Source organism: Macaca thibetana, chromosome 2, assembly GCF_024542745.1.
Source record: "Macaca thibetana thibetana isolate TM-01 chromosome 2, ASM2454274v1, whole genome shotgun sequence".
In the NCBI taxonomy this organism is placed as follows: Eukaryota; Metazoa; Chordata; class Mammalia; order Primates; family Cercopithecidae; genus Macaca; species Macaca thibetana.
Genome location: NC_065579.1, coordinates 161368413 through 161391536, shown reverse-complemented (window position 1 = coordinate 161391536; position 23124 = coordinate 161368413). Strand labels below are relative to the sequence as shown.

Sequence of the window (23124 nt, the reverse complement as noted above, 5' to 3'; positions counted from 1 at the left end):
ACCTGTTTCTTTATCTGAAAGATAAGAGTAATAGCAAATGCCACTCACCACTATCCTGAAGCTTAATGAATGTTTGTAAATGCTTTCAGAAATTTGGAAGGGCAAGATTTTTATGAATACAACACATTATTTAGAAAAGCAAAAGAACACGATCAGAGAAGACTTGGATTGTCTCCCTCTACATAGCCTTTTAATGAGATTCCTCTTTTTGTCTTATAAGGGAAGAAAACCAAATCAGGAGATGACTAATCTCACTGGCTAATCTCTTCCCTTAATGCTCTCTGACACACAATCTTCTCCTAAAGGAGTATGTAGGAATTTTGTCGTTTAGATTTCCTCATCAGTATAAATACATTCTTTCCTAGAAATATAATAGTGAAATATGAAGGCTGTGTTTTTTTGAGGAGCTGGCTCTGGGCCCAACAGGCAGATGTTCTTGATCTTTTGCTCTACCTTGGGTCTTGTGCAAATCACAGTGCTGTTCAACCTCCTTCCTCATCTGCACAATTGGAATAAATGTGCCACTCTCTGGGAGGTCAAGTGAAAATTAATTAGCTGTGTTTCTTTCTTTTTTTTTTTTTTTTTTTTTTAGTTTTGTTTTGAGACAGAGTCTCTCTCTGTCGTCCAGGCTGGAGTACAGTGGTATGATCTTAGCTCAATGCAACCTCCACCTCCCTGGTTCAAGCAATTCCCCCACCTCAGTCTCCCGAGTAGCTGGGATTACAGGCGCACACCACTATGCCCGGCTAATTTTTTTGTATTTTTAGTAGAGATGGGGTTTCACCATGTTGACCAGACTGGTCTCGAACTCCTGACTTCAGGCAATCCACCCACCTCAGCCTCCAAAAGTGCTGGGATTACAGGCGTGAGCCACCCCGCCCGGCTGTTGTGTTTTATTTAAGTTCTTCTCCATTGATATTTCAGCATTTAAGTTCTTCTCCATGGATATTTCAGCACTTATGCCTAGCTAATGTTTAAATATTTTTAGTAGAGTCAGGGTTTCACCATCTTGGCCAGACTGGTCTCAAACTCCTGACCTCACGCAATCCACCCTCCTTGGCCTCCCAAAGTGCTGGAATTACAGGTGTGAGCCACTGCGCCCGGCCACTGTGTTTTATTTAAGTTCTTCTCCATTGATATTTCAGCACTCTCTGCAGTCATTAGTGGGAACAATACTTCTAGACATTACTTCGATCCCATGACCATAAAATTCTTAATGGAAATGTATATGAAAGGATCTGGGAAGTTTACTAATCATTAAAGATTGGGGTTTCTGGTGAATTTCCTAAGATTTGAATTTTAAAAAGGCACAAGAAACCTTTGCCAAATCTATTGACCCCTTTCAATTATGCATTTCATTAAGAACACCAAAATATAAGAGTTTTTTCCATCCCTCTCCTATTTATCTCTTTGTCGCTGTTTCTCTCTGAATCTCTCTGGGTTTCCTTCTTCTTCACTCTTTGTTTACTGTTTCTCTCTCTTTTCCCTAAGATCTAGTGGACATGTGAAAATGAGTTTAGCTGAGGTATATTAACAAAGTTAGCCACCTTGCAGCCTCACTGGGAAATAAAATTCTATTAAACACAACTGTCATCAAATTCATTAGTGCCTCCTCCCCTTGCCTTCTTGCCATTGGGTTGCTAACAAGTTACACTGTTTTTCTCTCTCCTCTCCAGTCCCCCTTTCTTGAGGTTTTGTTCTCTCCTTCCTCCTTTCTGCACCGCCTGCCCTGTTGGAGATGCATGGGCTGCCCCTGCGGCCACCACTGTCACCACCCCCCCAGCAGACAGAAAGGGTAAAATGTCAAAAGATGCGTCGGTTGCCTCTGACAAAAGTGCAGATCAGCTCTGAAAGGGGATAAATATGATAGGGGGCCCAATAATAACAGTGCGCACTTGTTAACTACGCAAATCCAGCAGGAGCTGGGGGCAGGGAGGGCGGGCATGGTGGAGAATAGAAGCTGCCTGGGCAGGAGCCCCTTGGGGGAGAGTGGAGGGGGGTCCTCCAGCAGCCACCATCAATTATATGGGCTGGTTTTGTTTTGTTTTGTGAGGTCTGAGCTGAGGCTCAGCTGATGGGGCTGGGGGGTGTGGAGGGGGTGAATAAGGGATTTTACCCAAACCAGTGACTCTGAATGGAGGTCTCAGGCTCAGTTGAGGGGGCCTCGGCAGTGAAAGCTTGAAAAAAGGGCCTTTGGGTTATGCAAGGGAAAGGGGAGGTGGGGCGAGGTGGGGGCTGGGGGACATTTGAGGTGGGAGGGGTAGGGGGAAGGAGGAGAATAGCGCAATAATGGGAAAAAGGAGGCTAGCTTCTGAGCTCTTATTTCTCACAATGAGTCCCATGTGGTTCTCTTTATCTCAGGCTTTCAGCAGTCAATAGAGGGAGCCTTTTTATTTTCAACTCTAAGTATACAGCCACCCTACTCCCCAACACACACACACACACACACACACACACACACACAACCCTACCAGTGTGGGACAGTGAGCAAGACATTTGAAATGTGTGAAAAGTTATTTCCCCTGCACAGGTTTGCTGGATTTTCTAACCTCCTGCCAGACCCGGACTTATGGGACATTCACTCCTCCACCACTGCTCTCTGCCTCTCTTGCCCCAGCTTCACCCCCTAGATTTGATTCCCTCCTCCTCTTTTATACACTCCTCCCCCTCTCCTCCGTGGATGCCTCAGAAACTCCAGAGAGATTGAAGGGAGAGGAGGTTCTTGACTCTTTAGAAAGTCATGAGTCATATGATGATAGGTAAGTGGAGATGGATGATGGAGTGATGTTGATTTGCAACCCATAAAAAAGCAAAAATAAAAGATTAAAGCAAGCCCCAGCTTGAACTTTAGACTGTTTTAATGTATAGAAAAGAACAAACATATTTTTTGTGTGGTGGACTTCTCTGAAATATTATATCCCCACTGGACAAATCCCTTTCAATTTGTTCCTAAGGCTATGACTGAAGCAGCCACAGCCTCTGAACTTACGCAGCTTGATAGAAAATAATTTGTCTATTTTTCAAATAATATTGTTATATATTCTCATAGGGTGCCTGAGTTTGAATAGGTATAGCGTTCTTAACCAGGGGTGGAAGTTTTAGAAACAGATTCCAGGCCTCACCTTCCCAAGATTCTGCTTCAGCAGCTGTGAATGGGCGTGTGTGTGTGTGTGTGTGTGTGTGTGTGTGTGTGTGTGTGTCAGAGAAAGAGACAGAGATTGATCTTGATCTACACTGCCATTTGAAAATCTCAAAACTAAGTAAGGTGTTCCCCTTCAGCTAGATCAGGGAAATATTCATCAAATAACAGTCACTAGTTGAGCTGGGAAAATAGTTGATTAATTGAGCCAAACCTATCTCTGCCTCCAAGCATTGTAACTGGATGGAAAAAAAGAAAGGAAGAAATAATCATGTTCATCACCAAGAAATGAACATAAGGGGAAGGTAAGAATAAATGAAAATAACAATGATCTCAAGTAATTGTTTCGTACCAGGCATTTTTTCTACAAGGATTATTACCCCATTGGAAGCAGGAATGAGACTCAGTTATCTTAAACAACTTGCTCAAGGTCACACACCCGATAAGTGGCAGAGCCAAGATTCCTTCCTAGGCTTGAATGATCTGTGCAGCATGCTCTGAACTAGGCGGAGACCCCAGGAATGGGAATAGGAGTGAGACAGCAATCCAGAAACAGACTCTCCCATGGCGATAGGAAGGCTCCCAAGGGTTGCTCATGCACTCAGCATCAATGAGCCGTGGGGTGGCTCCTGCCTGTCGGCTTCTCATCAAGGACTCCAAACCTCTCCTCACCTCTTAAAAATCTTGTCTCTTCCTCCTGATCCAGCTTGCTCTGCTAAGCAAAGTACCCCACACCAGGTATAGAAAGAAAATTAATATTGTCTTCATATTTTTCTCTGAGCAGGGAGATGTATAGATTTTAGGCCTCTCTCACATGATAAGAAAATCACAGTGGCCTTCTTTTTGGCTCCATTTCTAGTCTCTTGAAGGTGCAGCTGTGTGGCTTGGCCATGAGGATTGGAGAGGATATAAAGAGGGCAGGAGAGGGGACAACTCCCATTCTGCCAGCCTGGCATCTCTCAACCGGCTCTGCTCCAGCCAACTCTTCATAATACTTAAAGTCCTTTTTCAACTCCACGAAGTGATGCTCTCACAGGGTTCAGATGAGCTCATCTCCTCTCTTACTACACTAAAGTGCCTCGAGGGCTGGAACACTGCCTCATACTTCTCCATCCCTGACATGCTCAAGCCCAATGCTGATACAGTGCTCAGTAAATTATTGTCCTTTGGTTGATTTGCAGCAAGTGCTTTTTAAACTGGAATGCTCAGGGTTGAAATAGTCCCTCAGTTGTTCTGGATCACCATTCTTAAGTATCCTCTTCTTGTTGGTGTGCTACGGTTTCTGGATTCCCCCACTTGAAGTATATTAACCCCATGTGGCCTCACTGGACAGCCACTTTGAGGCTGCCTTCATCAACACCTGTCAACCTGTCATTCTGTTGCCCACTTCATTTTCCCCAGTCTGTTGTGTTGGCTCCACATCCCTGAGTCATGCCCACTGTCTGCTGTCTTAGTCCTGTGTTTGTGCTGACTTGACAAATTAGTCTCATCTCAACTACTGTATAGCAATACTTTTTATTCAACTTTTACCAATTTCCTAATACCATGGTCAGTCCAAATATTCTCCATTCTTTGGCTTTACCTCAAGTTTCCATCCTTTTTTTTTTTTCTCTTTCCTAAAGAGAAGTCCATACATTCTAACTTTGTTATGACTTGCCTGCTCCTTAATCTCTTGTCATCTGGTTTCCACTCTTCATGCTGTGTTGTTCCCACTGGGAAAGACACCATAGACTTGAAGAGTCTGTCCTCGATCTCATCTTGCATGGTTTCTCTGCAGCCTTTGATGCTGTAGACCACTGCCTGGTCCTGACACTCCTTCTTGCTTTTGCTTCTTTAATGCCCTGTGTGTCTCTGTTTCTTCTGCTACTGCTATTTCTCCATCCAGGCCTTTCTGAGATTCAGTCTCTGCTTGGTTTTCCTTAGAGGCAACTTTCACTCCCATGACTTCAGTTATAATCACCTCTATGCTAGGTCACGCTTCCAGTTGTCTACTGGATTTTTCTATATGTCCATCCTACTATCATTAAAATTTGAGATATCTCAAACTGGATTTATTCCCCCTTCCAAAACTGCTTATTTTCTCCTACTAACTTCAAGGCTGAAGGTTTCTGCCCATCCATTGATTGTAATCCTCCATCAGTCATTAGAGTGCATTATTCCTTTAGATCTATTCTTTATCCCATCTGTTTAGTTTCTGCCACCACCCTGAATCTTACCCTTTTGTCACGCGTATAAACTATTGAAGTTAATCTCTTAAAATACTTTTTCAAAAATGTACTCTTGTACTTAAAACATCCAGTAGTTCCCCATTATTTACAGAATCAAATCCAACCTTCTTCACCTAAGGTTCAAGACCTTCCTTAATCTAATCCCAACTTTGTTGTTCCCATCATTTCTTCCTCTATTATATTTACCTTAAAGAAATAAATCAGTTTATTGAAACCGTTCTGCTCATAAGCTCCCAAACACTTTATATCCACAGTTGTTCGTGTCCTTTCACCTATCTGCTACATCCATCCCTCATATTCCCATCTCTTCTGGCCTAACCTTCCTTCAAACCACCTTTCCAAAAGAGCTGCCTTGACCTTCTCAATCTAAATTAACCTCTTCCTCCCACAAACTCCCTTTGACTCCATTAAGCTCCTGGCAGCTTATGAAATTACGTAAATTCCAGTTTATATGTTAAATGATTGCTTAATTTTTCTTGCATTATCTTTCTAACTAGACTGTTTGCTCCTTCTGGATTTGATCACCCAGCTGGCACCTGGCTCAGACTTAGTTAATGCTGCCTGTTCTTGTCTGAGTTTCCGTGAACTTACAAATACAAGTTGCTTTTGTAAATTGAGTCCCAGGCCCATATGTTTATAAGAGCGAACACCTTGAGCAGGATTAACTATGTGCAGGTATGGATAATCTGTTGTACTTTTTTCTAAACAAAATCTTATTTATTGGCTACCTATGTGCCTTGGTCTGTTTGTGCTGTTGTAACAGAATAGCACAGACTGGGTAATTTATAACAAACATATATTTATTGGCTCACAGTTCCAGAGGTTGGGAAGTCCAATGTCAAGGTTCAGGCATCTGGAGAGGGCTTACTTTTTGCATCATAACATGGCAGAATACATCACATGGCGAAGGCAAAGAGAAAGAAGAGGACCAAACTTGCCCTTTTATAACATTACTCCATGCACGAGGGCAGAGCCCTCATGGCCTAATCACCCCTTAAAGGTCCCGTCTGTTAATACTGTTAATATGGCAAGTAAATTTCAATGGGAGTTTTGGAGGGAACAAACATTCAAACCAGAGCATTAGCACAAACACAGGTGTATGAGCCTCACCTGACACATTTTGCCTTTTCTTTAGCAGATCAGGAAAGGAGAAGCAAAGTAGACAGCAAGTTGTATTCTCTTCCAAGCAACCTCATTTATTATACAGTGGCTAATTTCCTTCTTCATGCCAAAGTAACTGCACTGTTTAAATTGGAAAAAAAGGAAGAAAGAGAGAGAGAGAAAGAAAAAGAAAGAGGAAAGAAAGAAAGAAGAAAGAAAGAAAGGAAGAAAGGAAGAAAGAAAGAAAGAAAGAAAGAAAGAAAGAAAGAAAGAAAGAAAAGGAAGGAAGGAAAAGAGAAAGAAAGAAAAAGAAAGAAAGAAGGGAAGAAAGAAACAGAAAGAAGGAAAGAAAGAGAGAGAAGGAGGGAGGGGGAGAGAGAAAGAGGAAAGAATGAATGAACAAAAGAAAGAGAGAAGGAGGGAGGGGGAGAGAGAGAGAAAGAGAAAAGAAAGAAAGAAGAGAAGAGAGAGGAGAGGAAGGATATAAAAGAGGAGAAAAAAGTAAGTTTGTATAATAATAGGATCTGATTCTCTCTTCCTCTATTATACAAAATCAAGAGTGTGGTGTGGAAAAAAATAGAAATTTACACTTGACAAACAGCTTTACTCTCTCTAGTAGTGAATTAATTTACTGTTTCCAAGCACCTACCACACTCATTTACCAAAAAGGAAAGATACAAGAGTCATAGATATAAATGTATATATTTTTTCCTTATATGTAGAAACAAAATATTTACTAATGAAATTCTTGCTTCTTTTTTCTTGAGAGGGAGTCTCACCCTGTCACCCAGGCTGTAGTGCAGTGGCACGATCTCAGTTCACTGCAACCTCCATCTCCTGGGTTCAAGTAATTCTCCTGCCTCAGCCTCCCGAGTAGCTGGGATTACAGGAGCCCGCCACCACGCCCTGCCTGACCATGTTGGTCAGGATGGTCTCCATCTCTTGACCTTATGATCCACCCGCCTCGGCCTCTCAAAGTGCTAGGATTACAGGCATGAGCCACCGCACCCAGCCCTTGCTTCTTTAGTTCGGGTTACAGTCAATCCATCTTTACCAAGCTCTCCATTTCTAGCCATGATGGTGAGGTAATGTCCTTCTTCTCAGTGTGTAGGTGGACTAGCAAAATGGCATTACCTGGGAGCTTGTTAGAAATGCAGCATCTCAGAACCTTTCCCAGAATCAGCATTTCAACAAGATTTCCAGGTAATTCAAATACACATTAGAGTTTGAAAAGCACTAAAGTAAGGCAGATGTAATAACAAGACAGCACTGGAAATTCATCTCAGATGGCATTATATGAAGTCTCATGATTCTCTCGGAATCTTAAAGCACTCTTTGGGTGGTGATGGGTTGACAATATAAAGTAGCTGCAGTTTGCAGACCTGAGTTCTGCTCTGGGCAGTGTCCTCCCGATAAAGCCCCAGACTGCAAGAGCCCTGAAATACACGCTTGCCACCTTACCCTTGGGCTGAGTCACATTCCACCCACTACCCCCTCACTTGTTTCCATCATATTACTGTCTTCCTGGGACTCCTCCTCTGCCTTCCTATAGATGTCTGGATGAGACAGAATGGAAGTGTCTCACTGCTTCTGCCCTTGACTCCCCTACACACCCTGCCCTAGGCCATGCCCCAGGAGAGGAAGGAACTGGAACTGTGTATAACCCCGGGGCTAATTGCCCCATACAGTGTTTTCCTCGCCTGTGTCATCCTCTATTACCTTTACTCTGTCTTTTTTTTTTTTTTTTTGAGATGGAGTTTCACTCTTGTTGCCCCGGCTGGAGTGCAATGGTGTGATCTTGGCTCACTGCAACCTCTGCCTCATGGGTTCAAGTGATTCTCCTGCCTCAGCTTCCCGAGTAGCTGGAATTACAAGCATGCATCATGACACCCGGCTAATTTTGTATTTTTAGTAGAGATGGAGTTTCTCTATGTTGGTCAGGCCGGTCTCGAACTCCTGACCTCAGGTGATCCGCCCGCCTCAGCCTCCCAAGGTGCTGGGATTACATGCATAAGCCACCATGCCTGGGCTGCTCTGTCATCTTTCTTGAATCCATCTAGAGAAATATAATCGCTTTAAGCATTGCATTTGCTATTGTCTATTAGATCTGTTATTTTCCTATCAGGTTTTTTCTAAGTGTATCTTTGTTTTGGATCTTAAGGAAGGCTTGGTACTTAAATATGGCAGACCAGAAACAGGCAAACCATTTTGGTGTGATGCTGGGTTCTCCTTAACCCTGAGAACAACCAATAGCATCACATTTTTAAAACTTTATTCAGTCATTCATTTTCAATACATGTTATTGAGCTCCTATTTGTCCATGGAGTGCAACAAAACTCTTACTCCATGGGATGCAACAGCAACAAAAAAATTGTCCTTATGAAGACTCATTCTAATGGAAGAAGCAGTCAGTAAGCACGTAAACATATAGATAAATAATACTATTTCAGATAATGAGTTGGGCTATGAAAAGAATATAATAGAGTAATGGGAAAGAACAACTGGGTATAAATTGTGACCCCTTTACCTTGAGAAGTCAGGGAGGAACTGTGTTTTGTGTCATTTGAGCTCAGATATAAATGATGAGATGAACACAACTATTCAAATATCTAGGACAGGTGTTCCAGGCAATGGTGACAGTGGGAGCAAATGTCCTGAGGCAGATCCTGTTATGATAAACACTTGGGGTGAGTAAGGAAGGGGAGAGAGGGAGAAAAGATGACTAAAACAAGCTCTTGACCTCAAGTCTCTGGGAGTCAGTGGAATGATCTAGGCATGATAGGAGGAAGAGGGAGAAAATATTGTAAAGTAGAGAAGAGAGAGCAAGAGGTAGAGGAAAGAAATCAGAAAGACATGAGAGTGGTAGGAGATGGCCAACTGCAGTTCACTGCCCACGCCACTGGCCAGCACAAGTGCAGCAGGCTCCCTACCCGGAGTCTGTGACCCAAGAGAGTTTGTTTCTTCTTTGGAGGGAGGAGAGCTGCCGAAGGAAAATATACTAATAAGCCAGAGGCAAAGGAGGCACTTAGTAACAAGAAATCTTCTGGAAAAAAAACTTAGGAATCAGATTCTAGCAAAGATATAAGCTGGAATTTTCAAGCTCTGTTGTTTTCAGAGGTTGTAAGGACATTTCAGAGCCTCCTACTCTGAGAGTTCTCACAGTCCTGGGCGGCATTCACACAAACAGGTCGGTGTATGAATATATGAGGGTATGTGTATATCCTGTGTGTTGAGATCGTCGGGGGTGCCTGGGCAGAGGGAAAGAAGAAGGGAAGGCCATTAAAAGCCTTGCTGAGAAAGGTATTTCTTGTGGACAAAAAAGAATCAGGCCCCTCGCTCCCTACTGAGCCCATTTCTCCTGCCTTTACCCGAGCTGTCAGGCATGAATCCCTGTAGCATTCCGTAACTAATTGACAGTAATGGGGGCCATTGGGAGTCTAAGAATACATGGCATTACCCGGCATGCCTTGGAAAGAAGGGGGACTGCCTCGGGGGCAGCTGTGGGGAAAATAAAGGCTGCATTTTAAACTTTTCTTTTCCTTAATTGAAGGTAGGAGGTAGAAGTAGAGAGGAGCAGATTTAGGCAAACCTCTCCTCTAGCTTAAAAGTAAAAAAATCGTAAATCTCATTTCTTATCCTGAGCTAATATCCCAGGATACTATGTCTGCCACACAGAAGAAACAGATGGAATTTCAATTAACCCCAGGGCCCCCTGTGAAATCTATATTGTACCCTCTGGATTTACAACATATTGTAATATATGACTGCAGGCTCTGGAGATTCCATCGCAAATCAACCCTCTTTATTCCAGGGGTTCAGAAAACTACTACAAAAGCCCACTTCAGAATCAAAAGTGGACAGTTTCTTACAACTTCATCTTCAGAGCTGAAACTCAATTTTAATTTTATAACAGTTTATTTATTGAGCAGTCCCCATGTTTTTATAAGAGAAGACATTTAAGTTTTTTTCCTTCTATGAATGATGATAATGACAGACTAAAACTATTTATGCCAAAAAGAAAATTGGGAAAAGATGCACCATTACCACACCTGGATGAATGATTCACCATAAACTCACAGTCAATTATCATCCAAAGGATTTTTATACTTAAAAAAAATTATACCTTTATAGAATTAGTCTTTAATAGTAAAGATATTTGAAATCAAAATAAAAGCAGTTACCTCTGCTATGAATATCACATGAAGCTGTAAATTTTGCAATAATTTTAAGAATTCCAAGTGGTTTTTCAAAGTCAGGATTGTTTATAAGGTACCTATAAACCTATGGTTCTGACTTTTATGTCTTTTATTATTGGCCTCACCTTTCTGCATTTATTCTTCATTTCAAAAATAATATTTGCATGAGTCTTCAACTTCTCACACCCATAAAAACTTTCAAAATTAAGTTTGACCTTTTGATATTAAGGAAAAATTTTCTGTGCATTTTTCTTACAAGACTACTTTTCCCTAAAATAATACGTCAACTCAAATCTTGCATCAGCTTCTGCAGAGATGAATTTTCCCCATTCGGTGATACAGACTCCTTTTCTCTCCAGGTTGCTGTTGTGTTATCCAGCTTATTTTATGAAAAATTTGCCTCTGAACCCCTGGGGACTCTCTCTAGGAAATCAGATCAGGAAACTTCCTGTATTTTGAGAAAACTAACTTTGGAGAATTGAAATGTGTCTTTTTAAGGGATTGCAATGTGATGTAAAGGCTTCTCCTCATTCCAAGGTAACCATGAGGAACTGAGGACCTAGGCTGCCCTCAGAAACACAATCTATTAGACTCAGAGATGTTGAGAGCTGGGCCAAGTAAAAAGAGCCATCATTCAGACAGCTAAGATATTGTTTGTTCCACTTTGCCATTTCATGGAGGTAAATAAGGCAGTCACTGGAATGTTCCTCTCCAAATTGTCAGAACAGAGGAGTTCTCCAGCCTGATTTCTTTCCTCCACCAAATGTACAGCCTTGCAGGACCACTGGGGAACCTTCTTTCTCCCTGTGTCTACCATCGTGTAGCTAGGCCAGCAGGAGCCATGACATGGTGAGGACATCCCTCCCAAATCAAGCAGAGCTTGGATGTGACACAGGGACCGGGAGCCACCAAAGAGGTTCAAAGAAATGGTCGATTTGCTCTTCAGGCAAGTTAGGAACATTGGCTCAGAGGCTGGAAGAAGGTTCTTCTAGTGGAACACGCTCCTTTGATTTTTAACGAAGTTGGTTTATACCCTTGAACCACCCTTAAATCAGAAAAAAAGTGGTGATTTTAAATAGGCTGAACATTCGCCTGTTTTGGACATCTTAATATCAGATAATCAGAGGTCATTTTGAGGTAATCATTAAGGTTTATTTCCTCATCTGAACAAAAACATGGATTTGTTTTTAAACCCAGACTAGCATTCATTTAACCTGTCTCATTCCCATCCTAGATATCATTTATTCTGGAAAGAAAAAATATGTGGTCACTTAAAAATAATATACAAACCACATGTTAAGATTGACTGAGTTTTTGTTTGCTTTTTTAACCTTTTGTGTGTGCTTATTATATATAAATAATAGAAGTCGATTCTTCTATAATACTTACTATGTGCCAGGCACTATTCTAAATGCTTTATATGCAATAATTATCTAATAATCACAACACTCTTTGAGGTATTATTATCATCTTTTTCCAAAGAGAGAATATTAATGACACAAACAGTATTTGGAATATGTTTCCTTCTTAGCCTTTAGAGGTTATGGCAGGGATCAGGTTTTCTGATCCCTGATCATTCACAGAATTGAAAGTGACATCTTTCAAAACATAGTCAGTATGGTTCCTCTTCTTCCTTCCCACCCACCTCGCCCACCCCCTGCCACCTCTCTTTCTAATCTGTCCTACATTCTTCACTCTATTTTCAACTTCTTGTTTGAGGCTTCTTCACTTGCAGTCTTCCTGTTTTTATTTTTATCCTATTAATTTCATGTTCCAACACCACCAGAAGTTAAGGCAAGATGAAAGAGGAAGAAAAGGACAATATGGGAGGTATTCTAAAGTCATCTGGAAAACTTCATGATTGGATACAGTGGGAAAAGTATACTGAAGGGCTCAATTGAAAACATATATGGTTGGTGAAATTTTTTGCTATTACCTTACCTTTTCCTTATTTTTTTTTCTGGGTTGGTTTTACTGTTTTACCATGATTTTTCCCCGAGATTCAAACAGAAATCTATTTTCCCATCAGTTTTTTCCAAAAGTCTTCACTCAGCCTTTCCCACAGGTATCTATTCCTTTCTCACTGCCAAGCCCTTGTTTATTATCTTGGCTTGAAATTGTTCTCTCTTCATTTGCCTTATGCATATCTTAGCCTAAGAACCAGGTTCCAAGGAAAATGGCAATTGTTTTTCTTTGCAGATTCTACAGTTTTGTTTTGTAAGTTAGACAAATTTGTTGAGCTGAATTAGGGAGAGTGTGATATACACATGTCACATTTCCCTGAAATATGGTTGCTGAGTATAAAAGCACTGAACTGATTGGGAAATTGTGCCAAGTAAACAAAATATTGCAGCAGGAATAGGAGAAACATTGATCTGGACTGGGCCAGATGCTGGCATAAAGATAATCTTAGGTGGGGACAGAAGCCAGCAGCAAAGAAGATCTGGAGTCAAGCTTAGGCCCCTGTCATAGTGGGACCATGTAAGGAAGACTGTCTAGAGTTTTGGAAGAGGGTAAGGCTAAGGTTACAGCCCAGAAGTAAGACTGAGTTTCCTCTAGGCCAGAGAAGACATATTTTCTGTAGCATTTGTAGGGAAGAGTCCAGGAGAAACGTCTGCACTGAGAATGGAAAGCATACTCCTGGGATAGTAGAGGTGAAGATGCTTAAGGAAAAGCAGCAATGATGGCTGAGTCACTTGCCAGGAATGTTTGATTGCACTGTTATGAAGAACTGATTCCAGGACCTCATTTTTGTGGTTTCAACAACTCTTCATTTATTCTGTGAAGATTGCCTTTCATACCATAGGTATGAGTTTTGGCCTTTCATCCTCTTTGTCCCTGAAAGCTCTAAGGGAATCATTGTTTAAGGAGGATCAAATTCTGCTTGTGAGAGCAGTCCTTGCAGACTGACCTGAGTTTGGGACCAGGCACCGTTACAATGATGGCCACTCAGGCCCAACACTGTTACTATTTCACACCATATCTTTTTCTACATACGGGCATACCTTGGAGATATTGGGGGTGCAGTTCCAGACCACTGCAATCAAGTGAATATCACAATAAAGCAAGTCACAAAAACTTTTGGGTTTCCCAGTGCATATAAAAATTATGTTTACACTACACTGTGGTCTATTAAGTGTGCAATAACATTATGTCTAAAAGATGTACACACCTTAATTTAAAAATATTGCTGAAAAATGCTAATGATCATCTGAGCCTTCAGTAAGTCATAATCTTTTTGCTGGTGGAGGATTTTGCCTCGTTGTTGACAGCTGCTGACTGATGAGGGCGGTGGTTGCTGAAGGATGGGGTGACTGCAGCAATTTCTTAAAATAGAACAACAACGAAGTTTGCCACATTGACTGATTCTTCCTTCCACAGTAGATTTCTCTGTACCATAACAGGCTGTTTGATAGCATTTTACTCACATTTCTTTCAAAATTGGAATCAATCCTCTCAAACCTGCCACTGGTTTATCAACTAAGTTTATGTACTATTCTAAATCCTTTCTTGGCATTTCAAGAGTGTTCACAGCATCTTCACCAAGAGTAGATACCTTACAAAGAAACTACTTTCTTTGCTCATCTGTAAGAAGCAACTCATTCAAGTTTATCATGAGATTGCAGCAATTCAGTCACAATCTTCAGGCTTACTTGTAATTCCAGCTCTCTTGCTATCTCTACCACATCTACAATTACTTCCTCCACTGAAGCCTGGAACCCCTCAAAGTCATTCATGAGGATTAAAATCAGCTTCTTCCAAACTCCTGTTAGTTGATATTTTGACCTCCTTCCATGAATCAAGAATGTCTTTAATAGCATCTAGAATGGTGAATCCTTTCCAGAATGTTTTCAATTTACTTTGCCCAAATCCATCAGAGGAATCACTCTCTATGGCAGCTATTACCTTACAAAATTTATTTCTTTAAAAATGAGTCTTGAAAGTAAAAATTACTCCTTGATCCTTGGGCTATAGAATGGATGTTGTATTAGCAGGCATGTAAACGACAGCAGTCTCTTCGTACATCTCCATCAGAGCCCTTAGGTGACGAGGGGCATTGTAATGAACCATAATATTTTATAGGAATATTTTCTTCTGAGTAGAAGATCTCGACAGTAGGCTTAAAATATTGAGTAAACCACGCTGTAAACAGATGGGCTGTCATCCAGGCCTTATTGTTCCACGTATAGAGCACAGGTGGAGTAATTTAGCATAATTCTTTAGGGCCGTAGGATTTTCAAAATGGTAAATAAGCACTGACTTCAACTTAAAGTCACCAACTGCATTAGCCCCTAGGAAGAGATTACTCAAAGCCTGTCCTTTGAAGTTGAAGCCAGGTATTGACTTCTCCTCTTTAGCTATTAAAGTCCTAGATGGCATCTTCTTTCAATATAGGCTGTTTTGTCTATACTAAAAATCTATTGTTTAATGTAGCCATCCTCGTCAATGATCTTAGCTGGATCTTCTAACAAACTTGCTGCAGCTTCTACATTATTAGCATTTGCCACTACCCCTTGCACTTGTATGTTATGGAGATGGCTTCTTTCCTTAAACTTCCTCAGCCAACCCCTGCCAACCTCAAGCTTTTCTTCTGCAGCTTCCTCACCTCTCTCAGCCTTCATAGAATTGAAGAGAGTTAGAGTCTTTCTCTGAAATAGGTTTTAGCTGAAGGGTATGTTGTGACTGGTTTGATCTTCTATCCAAACAACTCGGACTTTCTGTGTATGAGTGATAAGGCTGTCTTGCTCTCTTATCATTCATGTATTCACTGCAGTTGCACTTTTAATTTCCTTCAGTAACTTTCCTTTGTATTCACAACTGGCTAACTGATACAAGCAGCCTAGCATTTGGCCTATCTCAGTTTTCAGCATGGCTTCCTCTCCAACCTTAATCGTTTCTAGCTTTTGATTGAATGTGAAAGATGTGAAACTCTTTCTTTCAGTTTAATACTTAGAGGCCACTGTAGAATTATTAATTGGCCTAATTTCAGTATTACTGTGTCTCAGGGAATAGGGAGGCCTGAGGAGAGGGAGAAAGAGAGAGAGAGGAATGACTGCTCAGTGGAGCAGTCAGAACACACACACTGGTCAGTTAAGTTTGCTGTTGTATGTGGATTTGGTTTGTGGCATCCCAAAACAATTACCATAGTAGCATAGAAGATCACTGATCACAGATTACCATAATAGATGTAATATCACAAAAAAGTTTGAAATATGATAATTATCCAAATATGACAGAGGTGTGCAATGAGCATGTGATGTTAGAAAAATGGTGCCAATAGATTTGCTCAATTCAGGGCTACCACAAACCTTCAATTTGTAACAAATACAGTATCTGTGAAGAACAGTGAAATGCAACAAAATGAAGTATGCTTATATTAGCAAACTGTTTTCACATCTTCAGAAATTTCTGCATTCTCGTTAAGAATGGTAAAATATATTGGCATTTACATAGGATCTTTCCAACAAACAGCTCAAAAGTCAGTAATGACAAAAGGGTCATTTCTTTTCTTAAATTAATAGACTTTATCTCTAGAGCAGTTTTAGGTTTACAGAAAAATGGAACAAAAAATACAGAGTTCCCACATAGCCCCACCTCCTCCCCCATTTCCTCATCTCCTTCCCTACAGATTCCCCTATTTTTAACATATTGTATTAGTGTGGTATGTGTCTTATAATAGATGAGCAATATTGATACATTATTATTAACTACACTCTATAGTTTACGTTAAGGTTTACTCTCTCTATTATACATTCTATGGATTTTGACAAACATGTAATAAAATACATCCATCATTACAGTAACAAACAGAATAGGTTCACTGCTCTAAACATTGCCAGTGCTCCACCAGTTTATCGCTTCCATCCTCCCTCCCTCCACCTGACTCTCTGGCAATCACTGATCTTTTTATTGTCTTCATAATTTTGCCTTTTCCAGAATGTTATATGGTTGGGATATATAGTTATACAACATGTAGCATCTTCAGATTGGCTTCTTTCACTTAGAAATATGCCTTTAAGGCTCCTCCATGGGCTCCTCCATGTCTTTTTGTGGCTTCATAGCTCATTTCTTTTTATTGCTGTATAATATTCTATTGTATGGATGAACCACAATTTGTTTGTCCATTGGCCTGCTGAAGGACATCTTGGTTGCTTCTAAGTTTTGGCAGCATTTATGCTCCAGGTTTTCCTCATTTTGAAGTTAAGCAATGGAAAAGAAAGCTCCCCAGAATTCTATGCCCCCATATTTTCCCAGCTGTTTCATTGACTGGCTTGCTCCATGGCTCTGGTAACTATTTCCTTACAACTGTTCTTGGTTCCCTCCAAGCTTAATATGGCAGAGGTTAAAGTCATGGTTACTTCCAAATTGCTGGATAGCTGATCCCAGACCAGGGCAAGATGAGCAACTCTAAGACACCACCATTGCAGAGGAGAGACAGTCTCAGTTGACCCAGAGTGGCCAATCCCACTAGGACCTCTGGCCCATAGAATGTGGACTTCCATCCTAGAAGTCATTTGGAGATACAATTTTCAGCCACATGCTGCAGACAGCTTTCATCTTCTGAAGCCCACCCCTGGTGTCTTAGTCAGTTTGAGCTGCTCTAGCAGAACACCATAGACCGGGTGGCTCACACAACAAACATTTATTTCTCACAATTCTAGAGGCTGGAAAGTCCAAGATCAAGGCAGTAGGCAATTTGGTGTCTGGTGAGGGCATGCCTTCAGATTTGCAAATGGTCGTCTTCTGGTTGTATCCCCACAAGGCCAAGAGAGATTATTTCTCTCATATTTCTTCTTATTTCTCTCTTATTTCTTATCATATTAATGCCATCATGAGTGCTCTACCCTCATGTCCTAATTACCTCCTAAAGACCGTACTCCCTAATGTAATCACATTGAGAGTTAGGATTTCACCATATTAATGGAGCAGGGAACCACAAACTTTCAATCCATAACACCCAGCTAGATACTAGGTAACTACAGTAACTATCTACCAGCCAGATAGATATTGTAGTTACACCCACCCTTCATACCTTTCCACCTGTGTCTTTTTAAACCCTGCCCAGCCTCAGGGAAATAGTCATCATGTTCTTTACACTTAAAAAGAGGGGGTCTTAGTAAAGAGGACCATTTATTTTAGATTTCTTCTATTGGCTCCTTCTCTATGTTAATCTGCTGTTCTCTTGACTTCTACATATGCTTACAATGCACCTTGGTTTTTTGTTACTTCTCTTTTCAATGAATGTGAGGTCTTCCACTAGCAAAATTGCAGAGGTGGTCTGTCTCCTCAGGCTCCACTCTCTGTGACTTCCTTTCTACCCACCCTATAGTGCTTCTGTGCTCACCTCCGTACCAGGACTCAGTACCTTAGTACTCAGTACCTCAGAACCTGGGTCCTCTCATGACCTGCTCTCAGGCTTTCTTGTCACCTCAATGATCCCACACGGTTTTCAGTAAACAACTGAAAAGAGCTTAAGCATTTTCCTGACCTTATTGCATTCCAATAAGGAATTGCCAGGATAAGCCAGAAGTAGACTAGAATGTGTGAAACTGCAAGATGCTTGACGCCACCTCAAGGTGGCATTGGTTTGGCTGTCCTGAGATGGTGAAAAGGAAAAGTCTTCTCTTCTGGTTAGCCCCTCACTTAGAGCTCTCTCAACATCTATTGGAAATTTTCACATCACATAATTCATCTGTTAACATTCCCTGAAGAGGGTTCAATTTTCAGTATTCTTGAGGCACTTCTCTGGGAGTTCACCCTTCACCAGTTCTTACAAGGATCTGTTCTTGTAAGAACTCCTCACTGGGGGAGGGAGCATCATGCCCCCATCAATAAAGTAGACCTCTTCTGACCCGGCTCAAGCAATCGCTCCCTACTTTGTTGAACTTTCAGTAAAATATGGCAACAGTGCTTAATATGGGATTATCCACAAACCTGTACATTAAAACTTTAGAGGAAAGGAGATAACACTGTACCTGTCAAAGACAGAAAAGGGGTTGGGAAGGACGCAGGCATTTAAAGACAGCAATGAAGCAGGAAAAGAAATAGCCCAAACTAGGGATAAAATCTTGGCAGTCCTGAGGTAGAAAGTAGCCGAGAAAGGGTGAGAAGCTCTGAGGATGAATTGAGTGAGATGGTTTAATTATGATGTGTTTTATGCACCAAGATTTCTGAGGATACTGAGGTAAAGAAGACAGTTTGTTCTCAAGATTTGGTGTGGCAATGAAAACAGTTCTCCATTTGTCAGTCAAATAGCCACACTGGGTTTGAGTTAGGAGAAAGTCACTGATCATCCTAACACCAGAAAGCTCTTAAGTCAGCACTGCCTTGTTTCATAAGCAGAATAAGCAAGGAAGTAGGTTCTAATTCTAATGTTTGCAAAGTACCTTCCATGTTTGCTGAGCCACACTTCAAAGGGATTTATGTACATTACCTCGGATTAGTCTGTTATCTTAAAGAGTCAGTGAAAGCAAGAAAGGTTAAGTGACTTGCACAAGGACACACAGTTAGTAATTTTTAGAGCCTGGGTCCAACTAGTCCCAAAGTCCCTTCGCATGTCCACTAGGTGGTTTGAATTCAGCTTCTCTGCTCCCTTACTTATGACCCTTTTCCTACTAAGAAAATGAAATTTTACAATTAGATATTTATTCCTTTACCTAAGCACTTTATTCTTTGGTGAATTTCTGCTAAGAGGAATAAGCCATTAAAAAGTTTACCGTTAATGTATTCCTTGCTGAGAACAAATTTATGAAATGATTTCCTGCAAGAAAATTTTGATTAGTGTGCATGTAGAGTGGGGAGCAGTCAGAAAAACGATGAAAGACCAGCACAGAAGAGGGAGGCAAAAATAGAAGATGTCTTTGCTTACACCTCACATTTTTTAGGGCACAAGTGCTGCTGGGGAGAAGCCCTGCCCATCTTCACTTCTCACTCTGTCCAGGGGCCTTGTTACACCTCAGAGTTTCAGCGAGTGGGAGGAAGCTGGAGAGGAGAATACTGGCAACGGCAGACATGGGGGCGGGAAGGCGGGTGGTGCAGGGAGGGTGGAGACAAAGGGGGAAGTAACTTTTTAAGTAAAAAATGATAAGTGATGAATGGAATGGCTAATCCTGGGGAGCCCTGAGAATGCCAGACCGCCAAGCAAGGGCCTCTCTTTTTTTCCACTTTCCTTTTTCTTTTCTTTTTAATTTTCTTTTATTTAATTTCGCTGCAGCACGTATAATCAATTACAGACTGAATTGGGATAAAGGGAGGGGAAGCACTTTAATTCATAAATCAATTTTATACGGTCATCAGTCAGGTTGTGAATGCAAATACCTCTGTCGGTTTAGGTTATTCAGAATCAATTGACTCCCACCGGGCTGGGCTGCAGATGGAGAGGGGCTTTCTCACAAAGTCTGCTAGGGCCCGGCATGGGGGCCAACCACTTCCTCCCTCCCCGCTCTGGCCCTCTGGCCACCCCCCTCTTCTCCTTTACCCTCTGGGCCCCAAACGTGGAGATGATGGGGGTGGGCATCCAGCAAGAAGCTGGGTGGATAAGAGCCCAGAAAGGCTGTTTGAAGAAGGAAGGGGATACACAGAAAGATGAAAGCCCCCAAACAAACCCTCTTCAGCCCAGGCCCTGCAGAGACACCTTTATGTGATTAGAAATGCTTAACTTTCAAGGGTCTGCTTTTAAGTTCTCTTGAGCTTCTTAAATAAGAAAGAAAAAAGAAAACAAACAGAAAAGCCAGAGCCCCTGGGCTGAAGCTGAAGGGATATCATTCAGAAACCACCGGGTTGCAGGGTTTGTGCGGCTGCCAGATTTTAGCAGCCAGAGAGCAGCCCAGGACAGAAGCCTAAATGCCAGCAGGCCCAGTGAAAGTGAGTGTGAAGGCCCTGCCCAAGGCACCAAAGAGAACAGCCCTGGGCTGTAGGCCCGCAGCAGAGGCTAGAGAGAGAGAGAATGAATTGTGGTGTAGAATGGGCTGACCGAGGCTCCCTAGTTGGGCTGCACCTGTCTCCTAATTTAGGGTCTTCTATCTGCAGGAGTTCATTCTAATTTGGAAAGACACGCATCCATCCATCCACACATTCAACATATTTTGACCTCAACCTTTCCACTTTTTACCCTCAGCTAAATATACTTCTCATTGTGTTGCTCCAAATCAGACTGCCTTACCGGTTTTCCGCACTGTCCTCCTACGCGGGAATCACCCAGGAGGTTTGTTTGTTTTGTTTTTCTGTTTGTTTTCTTCATGCTGTTGTCCAGGTCCACTCCTACAATTCTGCTTTAATGGGTCATGAGTAGAGCCCAGGGAATTGGTGCATTTTAATAGGGTTACAGATGAATCCAAAGGGCAGCAAGGGTTGGAACCACTTGAAGTATCTGAAGACTAAGGTGGACAACTCTAAAACCGCGTGCTTCCCTCCCCAGTCCCCGTTCCCTTCCCACAGCCTGGCAGTGTTTCTGGAAGTGTGCCCCATTGGAATTACATTAGAAAAAGTAAAACAAACACATTGGTAAGAAAAACAGGAACAAAATAAAATTTGGGAATATATATGTTGTAGATTCCCTGGCTCCCTCCAGATACACTGTGGTAAAATCTCTGGAAAAATTTCGAATTTACACAAACTCCCAGTAAGTTTGGGAATCCCTGCTGAGGCAAAGCACCAAGACATTTGCACTGTCTTTATTTAACATCAAATCCTAGCCTGCCTGGTACATATCAAATTTTGCCTTGACACATGGCAGTTGTGTGTTTGTGGGTTTTGTCAGAGGAGCTCCCCGAGAGACCAAAACCTGAATCTAGGAGCAAAATGAAAACAGTCTATTTGAAGAGATGATCTCAAAGGCTTCGTGTTCCAAAGCATGAGCTCTTAATCCATATCGAGACTTTTAAAAATCAGCTATAAAATTCTTCTGCACTTTTAATGTAACCCACAGTTAAACAATCTTTAATACAGTTGCTTATATGTAAATGAGCCATATTCATTTGTTTTAAAAGGCTAAGAGGAATTCTTGGAAATGCTTCATTAGTCATTCATTTGTACTACCATATGCTACTGAAAGCAATAAAACTGCTTTTCTTTAAGATTTTCAGAACTTCAGGCTTCTTTCCCAAGTCAGACTAGACTTCCTCTCCAAAAAGTCTGAAGGTCTTAATGGAGATTAAATGTGTGTTTTCTCTTGCTGTACTTAACCAGCAGCAAAGAGAAATTTGGGCAGGGGGTGGTCCAGAATGAAAGGGCGTCTTGTTCGCAAAGCCCTGGGTTTCTAAGGTAGATAATCTGAGAAGTCCATAGGGGGAAAAAAAATCCTTAGACTATTCAGGCCATGTGGCAGGGTGAATACACAAGCTTCCGCATCAGTACTGCCCAGCTTCATGACATACATTGGACAAGATACAGCACCTCTCTGTGCTTCAGTTTCTTCCTCTTTAAAATGGTAATATTAATAGTAGGTACCTCATGGGGTTATTGTGAAGAGTAAATGACAGAATGCATCTAAAAACCTAAGCAGAAAGCAAGCCCAATAACTAACAGCATTTGCTCTTATTGAGAGAGACCATAGACGAGTGGTGATCAGTGGGCCTGTTGGTCTGATTTGGTCCCTCTAGCAGCATCAGCATCACCTGGGACTCTATTTGAAATGCAGAATCTTGGGTCCCAGAACTACTGAACAGAAACTCTGAAGTAAGACCTAGCAGTCTGTGTTTTAGCAAGCCTTGCAGGTGATTCTGAACCACTCTACAGTTAGAGAACTCCCGGGGGAGGCTAAGACCTGGAGGCTGGAGCCTTGGAGAGCAATAAGAATCTCCTTAGAGTCAAGCGGTTTGTGGTAAAGAAAAAGGGTGGATTTAGCTCTCTCTATATGAGAAACTAAGACAAAAATGTCTTACACAATTATGAGTCTGGGGTTGGAAGAAAGGAAATTTGGCAGGACTGCAGCCTGAAGTATCCATCCAAAGGATGGAAATCTCACCAGTAACCATGGGCCTTGTACAATAGCACTGTTTGCAAACCTTTGCCACAGACAGCATCTTGTAAACCTTGAGACCTCAGCAAACCTTCCTACCTACCATACCTCTAGCCCCTCTTGAGATTCCAAGGCCCAGGGGTGCCTCCAGCCTCATTTGCCCTGGGACTTCGGCAAACTACACTACCCAACTATGTCACCAGATGAGAGCAGAAAGGTCTGAACCTCCTTCCCTAGACTTGGGCAGAGAGGGATAGCCTGCCAGAAAAAGGGTCGCAGAAGAGCCATCTCAGCCATATTGCTTTGAGATGTCAGTAGGATGTATGTGTAGCCCCTTCCTTCTCCCACAGGAAGGAGTCTCACAGAGCCGGAAGGTGGAGATGCAGGGAAGGCAGTCTGAAGTGGTAGATACTAAAGAATTTGGAAGTCATCTGCAGAGAGATAATTTTTTAAAGATATCCAAAAAAGAGAAAAGATAGTGAAGTTTGGGGGCTTCAGAGA

General features: G+C 41.7%; 1 long non-coding RNA gene across 3 annotated transcripts in view; it reads left to right on the top strand.

Annotated features, from left to right (window-relative positions):
* The window catches only part of LOC126947796 (uncharacterized), a 105071-nt gene that overhangs the window by 56085 nt on the left and 25862 nt on the right, over nt 1-23124 (top strand). Inside the window, exon 5 of one of the 3 annotated variants that reach the window (XR_007723200.1) lies at nt 20782-20868. The exons of the other annotated variants lie outside the window; for them this stretch is intronic. This is a non-coding gene — a long non-coding RNA (uncharacterized LOC126947796). The remainder of the gene's footprint in view (nt 1-20781; nt 20869-23124) is intronic. 3 annotated transcript variants of the gene reach the window in all.